Raw genomic sequence first — 21,420 nt, forward strand, 5'->3', positions numbered from 1 at the left:
CACATTTTTCATTCTGATACAGCTCAGTAACTTTTTAAACAAAACTTTTATGTATAGAAAACCAGTTTAATCTTTCAAAGATAATGCATTCCAGAACTCTGGATAGTGTAGAGGCTTGCAGAGGAAAGGGTTGAATTGATTAATCTCTGGGAAATGCAACAGTTGCTAAAGCATTCTTTCTTTAAAATTTGGAAGCATAGCAGGTTACAGGAACCAAGATGCCTTACTTGGATGAGATCCCCTCCCCCCAGAAGAAGGGAAAAAAGAAAACACACACTTACAGAGAAAGGAAGCAGACCTGCCTCTTGAATAATGTAAGGTTCTCCCAAAGCTCTGGCCATGGCACTTTTAGCAATTGGTAACGCATGGCTTCAAAATTAGTTTGAACTGCCATATTGTGAGTGAATATATTTTTGTGGTAAAAACTGGTTCACTACTGACAGCCTTGCAAACTATTATAGCCCCACAAACTCCATGCAAGTTAAGACTCGGGGACTTAAGCTGATTCAGCTGCTTTCCTCATTCTTCCTTACAGACTGCAAGCCTTCACAAATAAAATGCTGTACACACCTCAGCAAGGCTCAACCAAATCTTGCCATTATTACAAGGCTTACCCATACCTTGTTATAATCTATGGAGTTCAAGAATGAAAGCTCTAATTTTATACTTGTATACTCAGACTGCAATTCAGCTCCTCAACTAATGGTAAAGTAACTAGAGTTTATGAAAAATTATGAACAAGTTCTTGAAGAAAAACTGATTTATTTAGAGAAAGAAGGTACAATTATAAGAGGCATAAAGACTATGACTACACACTGCAAACTCCCAGGTCACCTTTTTGTTAGGGGCAAACCAGTCACCTATGCTAATCTACCCGTATTCCTTGAAGTAGACACAACTCCGAATAAAAAAAGACGTGGCACAGATTCCATTCGAATACTTTTAATACAGTATTAATGACATTTTCAGTTTTCTGTAAAAGAAAGCTATTGAGACAGCAACTTGTCTGTCTATCTGTACTTTTTCTGTCTGTCCTTAGATCTTAAAAATTTCTGAGGCTAGAGGGCTGCAAATTGGTATGTTGATCATCCACCCTCCAATCATTCAAGGTTAAAGTTAGCCATGATCATGATCGTGCATCTGGGACCACTATAGGTGCCAACAATACACGCCACCACCAGGCTGTGGCTGTACAGAAAACTCTGTTGTGCCAAAGAAACTTCAGTGCATTTTTTTCTATGACGATAATTATGATATTCCAGTTTTGTGGGAAAAGGAGAGAGACTAACTGGAAGATCCAGGTATGCAGGAATCCCTGGAAGGTTTCCATTAGTGGTGTGGAGTTCTCGGCTGAAAACAGTGAATTTCTAATAGGCAAAATAAAGGGAATGAGAGGGATAAAAGCCTGGTCTCCTGTCAGCAACTTTGGATAAGTAGAAGGTAAATTAAAGTTAGCAAAATAAAAGAATTCCCAGTAAATGATTATTAGCAGATTTCACCAGGGAGTATCACGTAATACTTGAGGCATCCCAGTGCTTAGATTAATCATGTTCCTGTTAATTTGTGTTCCTGAGTTGTATTCCTAGCCCACTCCTAAGAATTTTTTGTAAGTGGTAATCCTTCAGTACTTTCAATGTTGAATAATTTGACTACAAGCAAATATGTGTACCAGTAAAAAAATCAATATTTTATTACAACAGCCTCATGTTACCAAAGACCACTGACCAACCATGTGAGTTAAGTATTTTAACTCTGACTAACAATAATAAATTAATAACAGCAAGGCCAATAAGATAATTCAGAATTGTTAAACCTATATGATTGCATGATAGTGCCATACTGCTTAATGGTAGATCTACCATACTTACAAACAAGTAAAACATTGGGGTCCTAGACTAGATTTTGTTGTAACCATATACCATGAAAACCAATTAAAAAGGAGTGAGAGAGAGGAGGAAAAATGACAAGTCAGTTCATCTGCTGATGAGAGTGATTTCTGATGTATCACAGTTATAAACAGTGGTACTGTATTTCAAATATTACGAAGGTTTATCGATATGACCATGGTAAATCATCAACTGTACCAGGCCTATTTTTATGTTTTAGTTTTCTGTAACAGAAAAATGTTGAGATGGCTTTGTCTGCCCTCAGATCTTAAAAACTATTGAGACTAGAGGGCTGCAAATTGGTATGTTGGTCACCCACCCTCCAATCATCAAACATACCAAATTGCAGCCACCCTCTAGCCCCAGTAGTTTTTATTTTATTCAAGGTTAAGTTTATCCAAGGATTGTGTGTCTGGCAGTGTTTTCTGGAGGCGTCGCCGACGCACCTTTACTTGACCGCATCTGGGGAGCAACTGAGCGCTGCCCAGTTGTAGCTGAAAGTTTCATATGCGCTATACAGAAAACTTGATTCCATTGAAGAAACTGGTGCATTTTTCACTTGTTTAAAACTGAAACTGCTTATGGTGAAGAGAACCCTATTTTTGTATTAGATGATGATGTTATCCCTGCTAGCTCCTTGTATATAATAAAATCACATCAACAAAAAGCATAGTTGACTTATTAAACAATGGCAAAAATATCACAAGCAAAATGCATAATTATGAAGAGCATTACGATGTTATCATTTATGTCAAACAAAAACATGAGTAATCATAAAGAACTATTTCAAACTTAAAGCAGACAAAATGTAACAGGCTATCAAACACTGAAGTACCAAATTCATTAACCTACCATTTCCCAAAAAGCTCATCTGCATGGTTAACATTGCAACTGTTGGATGGTTTGCTGTTTTGTTAAAGTAGTTTTTACAAATATGAGAGACGGGGTCAATCAAGAAGTGAACCCCATAAAATGGATAGTAACCAATGAGATTACATCTGTGGAAAAAATACTCGATGTAAAACAAAAGGGAAAGAAAAAAGATAACATCAAAGTTCTTATTTCCATCCCACTTTACCGCTGCAATTTGAGAGTTGCTGTGATGAATCGGAAAAGAGAGACTTGCTGTTCTTCAAGAATGTGGACAAGACATCAGCTTAGAAGACATAGTAAATGTGAAAATTCTCAGCTAAGGAACTGTGAAAAAATAAGAGGAAAAACCCAGTGTGGTTCACAGATGATTATGTTTGATCCCAGTGTAGAATGTTCTTTGAGGTCAAGTGGGAAATGGCTGCCGACTTAGTCCATGCGCAGAACAAAGATTGTAGAGAATATTGTATATATTCTGACATTTTGTCCTTACAGAGGAAAACTTGGTCATATACAGGTTCTACCAGTACAAATGAAATGTGTAAGATCCATTTAACACGTGTATTTTCCTTAACAGTTACGCAGGGCCCTGTTGCTAATATTACACTACTTAATTATGCAATTATGGTCGGAAGGTACTCTGAGGTGACATGCACCGATCACTGTCTTATAGACGCGCCCCAACCCGTTGACCGCTAATCCCCTACTGATCATTAACTTTTCAAACTGAACTTGCTTAGGTTATAGACCTCAGCTGATTGGTCTCATAATCGAAAGGAACCAATACGGGTCTTCGATGTATGGCACTCATTTGAACTGCCCACGCCAAACCCCAACAATCGTATGGCATTCGACGAATCAGCAGTATCTGTTCGTTACTATCTGATCACAAAGACATACAAACAACTAGCAGATTTTCCGTTATGTCTCAAACACGAATTTCTATATAAATCAGTTCAAATGTAACATCTCTCATGTTTGGTCTTATGACAGAGGAACAGACACATTGTATGCCCCAAAATCCTGTGTGCAGTGAGTTATGGCTAGGGGTATTATACAACCATGGAAACAACAATTTTGACACCAGTATTACTTTATTATTTGAGTTAATTTTTAAATTGGAGTCTAATGTTTTTCCTGTGGTAGCTATGGTAAGTGATATGGGCCCAACAAATTTTAGACCGTGGAAAAGTATCAACGTAGGAATAGGCAGTCTCTGTTTTACAAATCCAACTGATCCGGAGAGAGAAGCTCATGTGTTTGCCAATGCCCCTCATATATTCAAACTGGTGAGAACTAATTTCCTTGACTCAGTCTTCCAATTAAGCAATGGAAATTTCGTAGAAAGCAGATGTGTTTGGGGAATAATAGAAAGAAGTGCAAGGGATTTGAGGGCTACTTTCCGTTCAGCTGAGGAGAATTTAAGTGAAAATGGTACAAGGCGTATGAATGTAAGAAAAGCAGTGCAGCTCCTTTCAGAAACAACATCGAAGGCTTTAGATTTTGATGGAAAGGGAGGACTTTTGAAAAGTATGCACTGGAAAAGCACTAGGGACTTCATAAAGCTTGCCGACTCGTGGTTCGACTTGTTCAATTCTAGGGTGCCATACGATACAAAATGATGTAGAAATTTATACGGACTGAATTTGAGTGAACAAAACAGAATACTGAATGACATGGAAAACACTGAAAAAGCAATGAGAGTATGCAAGAGTAACAGTCTCTATCAGTTCCAGAAGGGACTTGTTGTTTCATATCGGTCTTTGCCAGGTTAATGATATGCTAAAAAGTAAATATAATGTGGCATACATATTAACCTACAGGCTTAATCAAGATGGACTGGAACATATGTCTGGCTGTTTTGGACAAATGGGAGTTTGCTATGATCATCCATCTGCAGTCGCATTTAAACATGAGGTAAAATCGTTTCTTCTTGGGAAGGAAGTTTCTCTCATTGCAAATAATTGCAATTCCAGCAATGCATGTCATGATTACAGCATGTCTAAAGAAGTGTTCACTAACCAGGAAAAAAATGAATCAAATGATGATATGCCTGGGAGTCCATTGCAATATGAACTCTATGTCTGTCATGATTTGGCTTCTATGGTTGAAGGTGAAGACATAACTGAAGAAGAAACTACAAATACTGTACTCAGGATTTTGAGGAACAGACAAAAACTTTGGAAAAGGTTGCTGATGAAGAGGGCCTTCATTATATTGGTGGTTACGTGGCATTTAAATTCACACGATATCAGTTTTTGGGGTGTAAACTGAAAAGTGTGAATGGCACTTGGATCAAAGTTGTAGAAAGACAAGATAAACTAAAAATACCAAGTATTGAATTCTTTTCGAAATTAAGGAAAATGGAAACATTGTTCAACATCCACCACGGAGATAGTTTAAAACCAGGAAAGGAAGCAGTGTAGTTTTTGGCACTCCTTACTGAAAAATATGTACCTCTACATCCTGATGTCATCACATTTTTTGTACGGTGTCGCATGTTTTTCAGAATGAGAGTTCTAAATAATAAAATTAAATCTGATGGATCTAAATCAAAGAAAATACCTAATTTATCACAGTGATCTAATAGTCTTGCAAACAGGTGATGTAGTTTTCAGTGACATAAACAGTTTTGTAAAGGAATGTTTCTAACTTAAAAAGTTTTAGGTTAGTCTTGTAAATAAATCACGTAAATAGTCTTGTAAAAAAAGTGTTTCTTACTTTAAAAAAAAATGTCATTTTTTATGTCCTGTAAACCATTTTGGGTTATTCTTTAAAGAAATGTAAATAGCCTTGCAAATAAATGTTTCTAACTTGAAAAATACCATAATTTTCTATGTCCTGTAAACTTTATTAGGTTTTAGAGAACCTTCATAATTATGTGCCGTACATACGTACATATAAATAATAACAAGAGAAATACATACAAATAATAACAAGAGCAAAATCAAAGGACATCAATATAGGTATTTCTGGAGTCGCCTACATTTCAACAAACTGCCCTCCAACTTCAAGTGACGGATTAGAATGCCCCAAAAACTATCCCCACCACCGAAGTGAACTTAGCTGTCTGCTTTGTTCTATCAGTTTTCTCGTTTTCACCGATTCTTTTCCTTGTGTTTCTCGTAACGCTTATTTTTCCTCTCAGCAAACACTCAGACTCGCGATGTTTTTTATGTCGACTTTTCGTAAGCTCCTGTATGCTGCTTTTGATTTGTTATTTCATCATCATCATCATCATCATCCAGGTGCCATATCCCCAAGGACGTTAGCAATCATGGCTCGCCACTCCTCTCTATTTCCGGCTCTCTGCAGCAACTGAGCTGCAGACATTCTTCCTCCAGTCATTCTCACCAATCCATCCATATATTTTTGTCTAGGTCTTCCTCTTGGCCTCCTTCCATTGATTTTAACAGTGAGAGAGAGATGTTCTAGTTCTTGTCTTCTCACTGTGACCCACAAACCACATTTGTCTACCTCTCACTGATGCCAAAAGTTCTCTCTCAACACCTACTCTCTCTAATACCTTCTCATTAGTTCTGCTTTCCATCCATGATATTTTCAGCATCCTTCTCCAAAACCACATTTCTGCAGCCTGTAACCTCTCCACGTTTGCCTTCCTCAAGGTCCAAGTTTCACAGCCATAAAACAACATGGACCAAACAAAACATTTCACAAACCTCCTCTTAGATTCATATATATTTTCGAGTTGGTGACTAATTTCTTGATCTATCCAAATGCATCTTTTGCCATGGACATTCTCTTCCTGATCTCTTTTTCGCATTTTCCACCACTTGTGACAGTGCATGGAAAATGTTATTTCATATGTGTTCATTATTTTCTGTGAAACCTCAAATATCACTCACCAGAGAGCGGGATGGGATAGTCTCCCTCTCTCTTCTCCTAGGGGAGGTGAGGTGGAACTCCTCTATCCGTAAACTCCCTTGGGGTGTCATTGCGGGTACCATACTATCAACATATCACCCCCCTCCCCCCCAACAAAACCACTCGCCCAGAGGACTGGAGAGGCCGAGGAAGGGCAATAAGCTTCGATGTTCCTGATCTTCGTCTATTTGACGTGAAGAATTACCCAAGCGCCTGTTTCCTATGTCATCGCTGTCTTGGGTATTTTGAGCATCTGGTACTTGTGGCTTTATGCGATCTGCTACAGTGGGATTATTCTGACTCACCTGTTTTCTGTCTATATATTTTAGAGTTAATGTTACATGCACAAAATCTGCAGCTTACTGAATTCCTAAAACTCGAAAGGGTTCTCTTGAAAACAGGCTGGACGATAGGCGAAGAGAAATTCCAACAGGCAAGATTAGGGTCAGAGTGATAGTTTACACAAAAAAAAAAAAATAGGAAGAATCAAGAAAAAATGGGACGTATTAAAAAATTCATACATTATACAGACATATATATATATATATATATATATATATATATATATATATATATATATATATATATATATATATATATATATAATTCTAATATACAATGCCCTCTTAACTTCTCAATTCTTCGCTTTTTTGATATGCTTGTAACTATATCCAGACGGAAGAAATTAAGAAGTTAAGAGGGCATTGTATATTAGAATATATACATATGTGTCTGGTAAAAGTGACCAGTAGATTCTACATATATATATATATATATATATATATATATATATATATATATATATATATATATATATATATATATTGTATATATATATGTGTGTATATATATCAGCCAAGTGGTTGAAATCGAACGTTAGTTGTTTCTAAACCAAAAGCCGTGTTTCTGGCCGTGGCAGAACCACTTATAAAATATAATTTCTTGTAGATATAAGTTATTCCCTAGATGGTGAATTCGACACGGAACGATATATGTGGCTTAATATATATATATATATATATATATATATATATATATATATATATATATATATATATATATATATATATATATATATATATATATATATATATATATATATATATATATACATATATATTATATATTGTTTACGTGTCCTTCAGCTGATGAGTTTAATTATCTACTTTTATTTATATTGCCTTGCTTTACCTAAGACGCACATAATTCTGTCAAAGTTAAACTTACCTCTAAAGGACAGCTAGTGAATAGATCAGGTCACCAGTTAACACTCGTTAACAAAGAATAGAGGTTCATTCATAACCACAAGAATGAATTCAGCAAAACAAGTAAATTAAATTAAAGTGAATGGATTATTTACAGGAGCTAACAGCAGCTCTGATTATTAGTCGGTCTTAGGACACACTTCAATGCTACATAGAATGAACGTAACCGAGTTTGGTTTTTCAGACACCGTATCAGGAATTTACTGCAAGGTCGAATTAAGGCGCCTTGATACTAACGATACAGAGTCTTCTCCCAGAAAGAGGATGTTGCGCGGGCCCAAGGCGTACGTAATTCTGGAAAAGACATATCCAGATAACAACCTCGTATTAAAGAAACTCTCACTTGTCATTACTAATCACACGGGGATGATTCTTAGTCCAAAAATAATAAGTTTGACACCACGGATGATAAATTATGTGACTTCACTAGACAACAATAATTGTGCTTGATACATAACTTCATAAATGGGGTATGTTTTACTAGGCTGTCTTAGTCAGTGACTGTTTAAGAGATGAAAAATTGAAAAAAAAGGGGGGGGGGAAATGAGAGTTTCAGTCGAAGGAAAATGAGAATTGGGAGCAATTGTCAATTCAGACTTACTGCTATGTTAGCTAATGCAGTGATCAAATGCATAAGTTTCCTTGGTCTGTTGAAATAGCAAATTTCTCCTCGGTTTGAACAAAGGAGGGAAAGGAGGGACGACAGCCTTAGTCACATCTGGACACTGAGACGGCTGCGTAAGCGAGTCCAGAGCTGGGGCAGCGTCTTGGCGTTTGCTTCAAAACTCCACCTGCCCAGGGCCTGACCTGAAAGGACAATAGTCTCGCCAGCACAAAGGTCACAGAAAAGTAAGCTTAAGGTACAGTCTATCTAAGGTCTGTCCTAGCAAAACCTATCCCTTCTTATATCCCTCTGAACTAAGTTCTTACCCCTTTGACGGTTGGGATCTGTTCAAAACACACCTTCTTCCTACATCATATGCCCTCTTACTTTAACCAAGATAATTTCTGGTATTCGATTAAAGCAAGGAACAGATAACATTTATTATAATATATATATATATATATATATATATATATATATATATATATATATATATATATATATATATATATATATATATATATATATATATATATATATATATATATTCCCTAGATGGTGAATTCAACATGGAAGGATATGTGGCTTAATACTGTTATGTATATGTGTATGTATGTATATGTATATATGTGTGTGTTTTTATGCATAGTTGTTTCCTATGAAGCCTGTACTTTTGTTATAACATATAACGTTTATTAATGTACTATGGGCTTCGTATAATTTACATAAGAAACCTAAATTTGATTAAGAACGCTACTCACTGCTTCTAACCTTTGGGGTGCAGTTGCCTATGTATATATACGGGGGCCAGATGGAAGCCCCCAAGACAAAATCATCTAGAAATGAACCCATTTATACATTATAAATAAATAAAATAAAATAAAATAAGATCATTTGAAATAAGACAAACCCGCGTGATTAAGCTAAAACAAGGAAAAAGCCAAACTTAAGAATCTATAAAAAGTAGAAGCAGAATATGGAAACTGGTTATATTACTAGTTAACAGAAAGACAAAATTTGAAAATAAAAAATCAGTATGACGAACTATAACAGTGAAGTTGGATGGGTAACCCCCACCCCCCCAACCTTGGGTTTTTGAAAATGTTTGAGATTATCTTTTCCTCACCAGTGAACTGAACGATTTACGAGGCTGGCTGGACAGAGAATGGACCCAATTTATACAAAAGTCTGGAGTTTTTATGAGTACTGTATTTTGATGAACATCGGAAACATTTTCCCATCACTTCTCTGAGAGGCTGCTAGTTAAAATTTAAAACGTAGATTTCCTTCTGAAAAAAAGGAGCCTCATCTAGCCATGCGATCATTGAAAAAGAACGGAAAAAACAAAAATCGCTTTGTTTTTTGGTTTCCGTTGATATTTTTGTATGCAAATATTCGTTTGCTATTTTATTATAACTGAATTTTGTTGTTTCTTCACCTCTGTGTTCTCTTACTTCCTTTTCAGTTAGAAAACTGAATAAATTTATTTTCAAATTGTGTAATGTCGTCATATATTAAATGATGTTAATATGTAGAGCATGTATCACTATTTCATAACTTTTAAATGTTCTTTATAACTTGAGCCACGTTTATACGTCATAGTATGAGCATTATAATGCATTCCTTATTACAGTCCTATTACATAATAAACGTAATATTTTACACACCTCAAGTGTTTATAAGCTATAAAATGTAATAACAAAGGATAAATTTACATTTCACTAGAGATCTTCATATTTTATATATTTGTTTTAATAGGTTTTTGGGTAAAACATTACTTTAAACCATTAATGCATTTTGGACTTGAAAATATCATTTCCCAATGTTTTCATGTGCGCTTTGAATGCTTCCGCCATTCGTTTCGTTAGCAAGTGATCTAACCAACCACACTTAACCTACCTAACCCAGGGTACTACCGTTAAAACTTACCTTAATCTCGATGAGAAATATCAATGGGATTTAGGTCCTTGTATTTCACTCGTTTTGTATTTTCCTCCACCCAAAAAACCCGCTTTTCCACTGTGGTGCCCCGAACTGTAAGTTATAGGGGCGGGGTTCAATATCTCTATAAGTACTCATTTGCTAATTAAACGAACGTCATAAACGTTCAAGGCACATTAAGACACAGGAACTGAGATTTTCGAGTTCAAAACGCGATAATTATTTAAAAGGAAACTTTACCAGGCTTTGTTGAAATAACACCTGCTAAATTTTTGTCCGAAGTGGTTCTATACTATGGGATTTCATTCTATACTGTAACAGACAACTGAGCATCTAAATCGCAAATTAGCCCATTATAGTTTACCATACGAAAGTTTTCTGTGCCCTTACTACGTTTAATGAAAACGACTACCATTTGAAAACGGTAACTTTGTTATTAGAACCTGGCTATACAGTTTCATCAAGAAACTTACGAAAAGGAAGAGGGTGATACAAACGAATTCACAAACACACACACACACAAAAGGTGTTATTTTGAACGACACTTCACTGTGCCACAGACACAGTGGGAATTCACTCTTAAATATACGGAACTCAAAAAACACCTAGCTGTGAATCAAATCAAGAAGAAATCAAGGTGCGAGTTGAGTGTTGGTTCAAGAGATGATTCTATTTATGCTTATGGTATATACAGTATTTACAAAAAATTTTTTGAAAAATTCAATTTATTTTCAAAGGGGCATCCTGTGTTGGAGGAGAATTCAATTTTCAGTGACAATCTATATTTGACATTTGTTTCGACATATTAATAAAACAAGTTTACAAAGGGTAATTTTAGTTATCTGATTAACCACAATGGGAAGAAGAGAAACCGCACAGCTTAGGCACTCTGGGCATTGCTAAAGTGTTTGCAGCGTCCTGTAACTCTCCAAGTCCCCCATTTCACTGTCATAAGTGCTGAATGGTCGAAAGTGCTCCAGTGCTTGGCTTGATGCCTCGATTTTATCAAATCAATTTTATTAGCTTTCTTCATCTGATGTCGCAGGTCTCTGCCAACAGGTCTGTCTGGGTCCACAAGACAGGCATCTCAAGTGAACAAAGCAAGACATTCCTGTGATAGGGGACCCAGGTCCCATTAGAGAATGCTGGAAATCGTCCATATGTATGTGTGCACACTCACACACATATTATAATGGCCTACTTGACCACCACACAATAAACACTTCCAATTTTTAAACACCAATATTCACCAAACAGCAACGAAGTCCACAATGGGTGGAATCGTACCAAAAATTGTGTGCAAGAGGATTCAAGGGGGACAAACACTGCAAAAACCACATAATACTATAAAAATCAAAGATTTAAGTAACATCTGAACCTCTTAATATATTAGTACCAAGAAAACACAAATATCCTTACACATAAAAAACACATACGCTATTAATGGAAAGAAGGCAACACATCCTTACTTACAAAGGGGGCCCAGAAAGTAGAAGGTTAAACAGAAGGAATAACCTAACAGTTGACAAACTAATTAAATAAATAATTCAGTATTTTGAGGTCCCCTCAATAAGGAAAGAACCAAACTCCACCTCTGGAGCTATCTCAGGTTGGCATGGTTTATAGGACCAAAACAGGCAGCAGCAATGCCCTAATCACGTTCAATTGCAGACAACGCCAACACTAACACCTGGCCGGTTAAGAGGGAGGTCCCCCTGGTCATAAACTGAGCCAAAAGGCAATGATGGGTGTAAAGCAAATCCTCCACGTGTTCCCAAGTCAATAGCAGCGGATCAAAACAGAAGCAAACGCCTTGAGGTGACGGCTCAGAACAACAGACTGCCTGGTCTCCTCCGTCCAGTCAGGACAAAAACGAAACCTCTTAATAGAGGAGGGGCTGGAGTTGCATAACTTGAAAAGAAAGACAAAGCTGAGCTCGCTTGTTAACAAACAAACGGGCAGTGAGTAGAATTTAACAATGTCCAAAGGAATAATACCCAAGGGGGTTAATACAAAAATTTACAGAAATACTATTACAGTATATTAATGAATTAGAGGACCACATACTGACACCTCACCAAACAGATAAAAAAATTAAATTAAATTTTTTTTGCGTTAAATCAGAACTCAATCAAAAATTAATGTTAACTTAATTAAGTAAGATGAAATGATAAATGTTAACTCAAAACAACAAGGTAATTAGGCAAAATGATCACACAATGATAATAAAAAAATAGCATAAATACAAGACTTTAAGCCTAAAAATATTGCTTACAAAACGTATTACATTTCAACAAAATTTTATCAAAATAATTCATAAATGGTATATAAACCAAAATCCCTGGAAGCTCAAAAGTGGAGTGGCAAGTACCAAGGTTGGCAGACCCCCCAAAAATAATAAACTATGTGCAAATGTCACTAACACCGCATGTTAATTCTAATACGAATAATACCAACAGGGGTTTTCAAACCAAAACCTATAAACCACCTCCGCAACTCAATGCACACAATAGCTGAGCTAACACGAACTAAACAATGGAGATTACACTTAAACCTTTAATATCACCAACCGGGTTTCTAAGTTTAGGCCATAACATTTTCTCCCCAAACAACACTGTCTTTATACCAGTGATTCACTGCACTCACTATGATAAAGCGTCCTATAAAAATACACACACACCAACTCAGAACGACACAGAGACGACAAGCACGGGCCTCCCCTGCGCAAAACAAGCAAGCAAAAATAGTGAAGCGCTGCCATAAGCCTTAAAATTAAATCACCTAAATAAATCCAATTAATCAATATTATACAACCGCTTTAATTCATAATTAACCTTAATCTTACGTGAACCTTAACCTAACACAAACCTGATCAACAAATAGTGACCACTTCATCTCACATTAACGTAACCTTAAAGAAACCTTATCCCAAGACTTAAAATCTATTACATCATTACATCGCCACTGACAAAAGGACGAAAAATTACAAATAAGGTTATTACACACTAAATATACCTTCGCCTCGCTCACCCACACACATACTTACTCCGTCAGCACACATCGATATAGAGATTACCTATTACCCCTCACGGCCTCCTGTGACCATTCCCGACCTACGTATCTCTCTATTCAACCATGCGTGACAGGCATCAGCGACAATACTGTCTTTACCTGGAATGTGGGCAAATTCCAGATTCCACTCCTGTAGCAGGGGACTCCAACGCATTAATCGTTGGTTTTTATTTTTGTACCTGCTGAGGAAAACAAGAGGGTTCTGGTCGGTTGGTATTTTAATAGGAGATTCTGTGGAAGAAAGATAAACCTGAAAATGTCTCTTTCTTCACTGCTGAATATCTACGTTGAGCGGGGAAAATATTTTTTGGAAAGAACGCAACAGGATGAGAAATTCCGTGCTCGTCTCTCTGTAACAACCCGCTCACACCAACATCACTTGCCTCAGTGGCAAGCGAGAATGGAATGTCAAAATCTGGGGCTTTCAAATTAGGGAAATTAACCAATACCTGTTTCAACTGTTCGAAGGCGTTTTGCGTTTGATTAGTCCAATTAAACAACACATTCTTATGCAATAATTTAGTCAGGAGGTTCAGCAATGTCAGACAATTCTTAACAAACCTACGGTAATATCCTACCAACCCAAGGAATTTTCTGACATCCCTCCGACGCTTAGGAATTTCTATGTTCTTAATGGAATCCGCGTTTGCCTGCTTAAGAGCAACCTTACCACAACCAACTTCATGACCCAAATATACCACCTTTGCTTCGCCAAACTAATTTTTTTTTTATTAATTGCCAAAGCCAGCTTTTTTCAAAACGTCAAACAATGGTCTAATATGTTTTAGATGGGTGCCCCAGGCATCACTGTAAATTACTATATCGTCAATATAGACGACACACCCTTTCAAAATATGAACCAATGCACTCATTAATCTTTGAAAAGTAGTAGTGGCGTTCTTCATAGCAAAAGGTATAACTTTACACTGAAATAACCCTTGCTGCGTTACGTAAGCTGACAAGGCCCTCGCCCGCTTAGACAGAGGAACTTGCCAATAACCACAAGTCGAATTTACTAATATATTTCGACTTACCCAACCTATCAATACAATCTTCTATTCGAGGTAATGGATAACAATCAGGTTTGGTGAACTCATTCACCTTCCGATAATCAAAACACAACCAGAAATCTCATTTGGGTTTCTTTACCAATAAGCCTGGTGACGACTACGGACTTTTGCTAGGTTCAATCAGACCGTGCTTTAACATGTAATCTACCTCTTTCGCTACAACCTCATTTTTAAAGGGATTCAACCTGTAAGGAGACTGCCTCACAGCAGTGGCATTACCTACATCAACATCATGTTCAAGGACAGATGTCTATCCCGGAACATCGGAAAACAGTTCCTTATAATTAAATGCTAATTTTTTCAGACTTTCGTTTTACACTACTTAAATGAGAAATCATCCTGTTAAATTTTTTTTTAAAGAACCCTTATTACCTGAAAGCCATTCAGTCCCATCAAAACAAGTATCATTAACATTTTCACCTTCTAAAAAAGAAAATCCTTTATTTCTATCAAGACTTACAGCATCCCCAACGGTTGCCACGGGAATAATTTTCTCACGTTCCCTACACGCCTTCAACATATTTATACGACAAAGCTGAAAAGGTTTCCTTCTCTCAGGGTCTCTACTAAATAATTCACCCGACTAGCCTTCTTCAAAATTTTCCACGGACCTGAAAAAGAAGTTTTTAAAGGATTTCCTGGAATGGGTAATAAAAACAAACTTTATCGCCTACCACAAAGTCCCGTGCTCTTTAGCCCTTCTGTCAAAAAAGAACTTCATTCTTTTTTGAGTACACAATAAATTTTCACCTGCAAATTTCCACGCCTTGGTCAACTTGTCACCTAAATGATATACATAATCTAATAAATTAATCTCAGGGACGTCTCCCTCCCAGGACCCCCTAACCACATCAAGAGGTCCGCGTACACAATGACCAAACACAAGGTTTTTTAAAAGGTGAAAAACCTGAGGACTGACTCGGCACTGAACGAAAAGCGAGCAAAAAATACAGTAGCTTTTCTGTGAAAAGTGCCTGACTTGCGCGATGTTCAAAGTGAATACGAAGAAGAGGAGGGGAAAAGAGAAAACAAATACTGTAGAAATTAAATCAAGTAGAGGAAAGATCAACCTATCATACGAACATCATCTCATATTTACCGAAGCAGCACGCAGAGATGGAACACCAAAGAAAATACTGGAGAAGGATGAGTCAATCCAAATCGAGAGAGAGTCAGCAACTTGCGGACATTGCTCTGATGAAGCTGATGACGAAGGAACCTGCTGTGAAATGTGTCGTACATGGTTCCACTACAAATTTTCAGGTATTGAGGACAGATACACACCCATGCTTCGGAGTGACAACATATTATACATCTGTAACAATTGCAAGAGGCCTGAACAAAGAACACACACATTGAAGATGAACTTTTTTTATATATTTTATTAGAAAAATATTACATTTCTTTTACATAAGAAAAATATAACATTTCATTTACTTGATACGAAAATGATTGCATTTCATTTACATAAGTAAGATATTACCAAAATATTACAAAATTATATAGCTACAATATTTACAAATTATTATGGGTTTTATAAAAATTAAAGATGAACTTGATGAAATACAAGCAAACACAGAGATATTAGCAAAGTTGATTCAGGATTCGGCCCAGAAAACTAGTGACGTAATGATCAACATATTTGAAATTCAAAATAAAGTTGACAATGTTGATAAAGATGTAAAGACCGTGACAAACATGGACAAAACTTATGCTGAATCACTGAAGACAAAAAAAAAATAAATAAATAAATAAATAAAAGTGCTTCTGGTCAAATCTACAAACGAAGAGAGCACAGCAGAAAATGAAAAGAGGCAAATTATGAGTAAAATAACGGCGCCAGTTGAACAGCTTAAAACAACAAGAGATGGACACATTTGTAAGATTTCCAGACAGGAAAAACTTAGGAAAGGCAAAAAAGGAGATTCAGGAAATCAGCAAAATATCAGTAAATGAGAAGGGTAAACTTAAACCAAAAATTAAAAGTAGTATATGTCCCGAAGGATGAAGATGACATTGTCAATAACATAGTAAAGAAAAATCCATGGATAGGTAATCTCATTTCTGAAAATGACGACCTGAAAAATGTAAAAGACATGAAAGCCGAAGATGACAAATATAAACACTATATCATCAAATGCACACCACAAATACGAAAGGCTATCTATGATAGAGGTGACAAATTGTGTACACTGTATAGCCGTTGCAAAGTATACGACTGTTACATGCTCTATCAATGCTATAAATATCAGGAATTTGGTCATAGCGCAACAAATTGTAGAAATGGCCAAATTTGCCCTAGATGTGGTGAAAATCACAAACCAAATGAATGTGCTAGCATCACCTTAAAGTGTAAAAATTGTGTAAAGAAAGGTCATAGTGATAATAAACATAAACCATATGATGGCAATAAGTGCATAGTACACAAAGAAAGAATTTGTCAAACGTAAAGTAGTAGTATTAAAGTAGTTTAAGCAGACCACTGAGCTGATTTTCGGCTTTCATAGGGCTGGATCGAAGGATTAGAATAAAATACCAGGTCTAGGCCTTAGGCCAAGCACCGGGACCCAATAGGTCATTCAGTACAATGATGAGCGATTTTAAATGAAATTAAAAACTACACATAGTCACACGTTCTCAAACTGCAACTCATACACACAACAAATACATTTACTCATGCTTCCACACTAAAAAGGTATGTTAAAATTCACAGTAAGTTAAATAAAAAAAATTTTAATTCAACAAATGCTATAAGGGTTTTCGTGCTTTTATTATTTACTAATTTTTGTATTTTATTAATATTTAAACCACATTTCCTCATGAACAACAAAATCGGAACGACTGAAAATGTCAAGATTCTGACAAAATTTCTTTTACTGATTTATTTCCAAAAGTTGACAGTCGCTGTTGGTCATACTTTGGACACACACAACACAAGTCTGACCGTTATTATCACCTTGCACTCTGAGCACTCGGGAGCCGGGCCACGTGGTCGTGGACTGCTCATCAAGTGTCCACGTGTCAGACGAGTATGGCCTATTCTGAGACGAGTTAGAATTACTTGTACGTCTCTCTCTCTCTCTCTGATATGATGAACTTCATTTTTTAACATTAGGTTTTATTTGTTTTAATTTATTATTTTCAGGTTCTTCATTCCATATATATTGCCATTTATTTATGATACCTATCTTTATGTGTGTCAAATAATCAGTAACAAAGATGTTCACATTTGATCTTGTCATGTGGGTTGCTTCTTTGGCTGCATCTTCATTTCCTTTGGTCCCTACATGGGCAGGGATCCAACACATTTCTACGTTTTTCCCATTATTATATAGCTTATGGAAAAATAATTTAATTTGTTGTACAATATCATTTTTTGATTTGTAACTCTGAATAGCTTCTGTAGCGCTTCTCAAGTCACTAAAAATCACAAAATCATTGAATGATGTTTAATTATTTTTATAGCTGATGCAATTTCACACAATTCTGCTGTGAATACAGAAGCATTATTGGGAAGAGAGAACTGATAAGTATTGTCTTGGGACACTGCAGCATATCCTCTGATTTAAATACATTTGTATATATTGCGTAATGTGGGCCTTTTTGGCTTATATGCTCTATTGCATGTTGTCTATGGCGTTCTGGTGTGTATGAGTAGCTTTTTAATAAATATTTCAGGTGTGTACAAATTCTCATTTTATTCACCGTCCAAGGAGAAGGTGATTTTACTATAAAAGGCAATTGTATATTTATATTAAGCGACTCAAACAATCTTCTAGCTCTAATTGGGAAAGGAGGTGGATGATTGTTTATAAACACATCTCTTAATCCAAATAATTTTTTGGTTGGGGAATCATTTGTCTAAATTCTCGGATCACTCTTCACTGTTACTAGCTCTCTATGGAGAGAGAGAGAGAGAGAGAGAGAGAGAGAGAGAGAGAGAGAGAGAGAGAGAGAGAGAGAGAGAGAGAGAGAGAGAGAGGTAGTTCACCACATTCAACTTGCAAAGATGACTTTGGTGGTGATCGAAAAGCTCCTGAACATATTCTAAGGCCTTCATTATGAACTCGGTCTAACGTTTTCAGCGTTGCGTCTGATGCCGAGCCATATATTTCGCTTCCATACTCAATGATAGACAGCACTGTTGCTTTACACAGTACAGTAAGGGTGTTCGATAGATTTTTAATTAGGTTTAATGCTCTTTTACATTTTGATTTCATGTATGTTATGTGGGCTTTCTAGTTCAAGTGAGTATCAAATACTAATTCCAAGAATTTTGCTGTTTGGCTAATTGGTATAGAATGATTTCTGATTTTTAAATCTATTTCTTCACCTTTTTTCCACTGCATGTTTTAAGCGAGATGCTGAATAATATATGGCAAAATCATCCATATACAAGTTACTTTTAATTCCGATAGGTAGATTATTACTGATAGCATTTATTGCTAAAGTAAACAGTGTGCCACTAAGGACGCTTCCTTGTGGAACACCATTTTCAAGTGGAAATGTACTTGACAATACATCATCAATTCTCACTTGAAAAGTGCGATTTGTCAGAAAGTTTTGGATGCTGTTTTTATGTAACGTTTTTCAACGTCAAAAAAGACGGCTATAGTAATTTTGTTTTCATTCAAATTCTCTTCGTATGTGGTCTTCCAAGTTAGACTGAGGATCCAGTGTAGATCTGTTAGACTGTGACCCAAACTGAGTGGGAGTCAAAATTTTATTTTTTCGAATGTGCCATGTTAGTCGAGCATTTATCATTTTCTCTAGTAATTTACATAAACAATTTGTTAAAGAAATTGGTCTGTAATTGTTTACATTACTGGGATCTTTTCCAGGTTTGGGGATACGAATGATTACAGCTTTACGCCATTCATCAGGAAATAAATTTCGAAGCCATAAGTGATTATAAAACTTTAATAACTTTGCCAAAGGTGCTGAATGGCAGATCATTTCAAAGCAAATATTGTCACCTCCAGGGGCAGATTTATTGCTGTTCAACAGAGCAAATTCCAACTCTTCCATATTAAATTTATATTATAATATCTTCTATTGTTTCAAAATATACTGTTATTAATTCCATACCATTTTTCTTTGTGCAGAAATGTTCATCTAAATTTTTGTCACTACTTACTTTTGCTAAATTTTCTCCTATTACTTTACTTATTTCTTTTGGATCAAGTATTCTTTTCCCATCTTTTATTATGGCATTTCTAGGTGGTTTAACATGGGTACCATTTATTTTCCTGAATTTTTCCCATATTTTTTGAATTGGTGTATTATTAGAGAGATCTGATACATATTTCCTCCATGAAACGATTCTTCCTTGAATTACTTCTCTTTTAAATTTTGCAAATATTTTGTTATATATAGGTTTCAATGTATCAATTACTAATAATAATACAGTCAGTTTTTTTTATTTTCTTCTAATATCGGTAATGTTTTGTTTATTTTACTGAACTTTCTATTCAAATCATCTATTCATCTTCCAATTTGGTGTTTTATTTTTATTAATTCTGTTAGTTTATCAGACCACCATGGGACTTTGTGTTTTGTTGGATGAGATTCGGATTTTGGTATTTTTTTATCAGCAGCATTTTTAATGAAATCAACAAGAAATTCATTAGTTTCATTGTGGTCTTGTAAATATTCGTATGGTGGGATATTTCTAGTGTGCATTTCATATCGCTCCCAATCTGCTTTATAAATGTTATAGTGGGGGACATGTTTTGCAGGATTATTTTGTAAGAAGGAAATTAATTTTGGGAAATGATCACTGGTGGGCAAGTCATCAACTGTATTCCAATCTAATCTGTCAACTATACCACTAAGCATAAAGATTGAAGTAAAAAAAAATAATAAACCTGAAAACCTTAAAAATATATCATCAGCCATTCATGGAGTCTATTCCTCCACCAATGGCGCAAGTGAGAACCGACTGCCAAATGTCAGCGTCCCTATCCTACCCCATAGGGGATGGCACAACATGATTAGAGTGGCCCAAGTGTAAGCCCAACCCGCTCGCTAGGACCGAGTGTATTACAAGAATACAATCATCCCCGCCCTAATCATGTTATGGGCGAACCGGACAGAATGCCGAGAGTCCTATCCCTAGAACCAGACCCCCCTGGAATCCGTGGTCCAGCCCTAAAGAATAGTTCCGCCTTTGAGCTGTCAATGTGATAACTCTCAGGTCCGAACATTATCAGGCAGTTGATGGTCCTACCACAGTTCTTATTATTAAGCTTCGGATGTAAACCCAATCCCAGCTATGATATCTTTTCCTATTTATCAGGTCCGATAAATTTTAGCAAAGTTGAAAATTCCACAAAAAATATTCCAAAGAAATATATAATGGTATAAGGGACTCTTGGACTCAAACCCGGGAACAAATTCCTGGGGTTCAAGAGCCCCCTCACCACGTCAAGGTGGTCCCACATCGAGGGGGGGTGGTCAAAAGTAAAAAAATAATACGGATCATGGCTTTGACTAATAACCTTCTATGCAATTTAATAAACACACAGTCCGCAGGAAACACTATTAGAAATCTTATAAATGATCAAAATCTAGATCTATTTGAACCTCGAACAAATTGTAAGTCAGGCCAGAGAGCATTTTTGTACACTGCGCACCGAGACTATACAACAAACTACCCCCTGAAGTGAAAACCACACAAGAAGAAAGCAAATTTAAAAAAGAACTAAAGGTTCTCCTATTCTCCAGGAACTACGATACTGACGAGAAAACACTAAAAGAGTTGTAAAATAGAAGAAGCGCCTTATTTTGAAGACGTACAGTTGGACACAGGTTTCCCTGGTACACCT

At 36.2% G+C, this 21,420-nt stretch overlaps 1 protein-coding gene across 1 annotated transcript in view; it reads right to left on the reverse strand.

The window, feature by feature from the left end:
* Positions 1-21,420, reverse strand: part of LOC136854575 (cerebellar degeneration-related protein 2-like) — a 484,848-nt gene that overhangs the window by 250,317 nt on the left and 213,111 nt on the right. The window lies entirely within an intron of this gene.

The sequence above is a fragment of the Macrobrachium rosenbergii genome, chromosome 29 (genome assembly GCF_040412425.1).
Source record: "Macrobrachium rosenbergii isolate ZJJX-2024 chromosome 29, ASM4041242v1, whole genome shotgun sequence".
NCBI lineage: Eukaryota > Metazoa > Arthropoda > Malacostraca > Decapoda > Palaemonidae > Macrobrachium > Macrobrachium rosenbergii.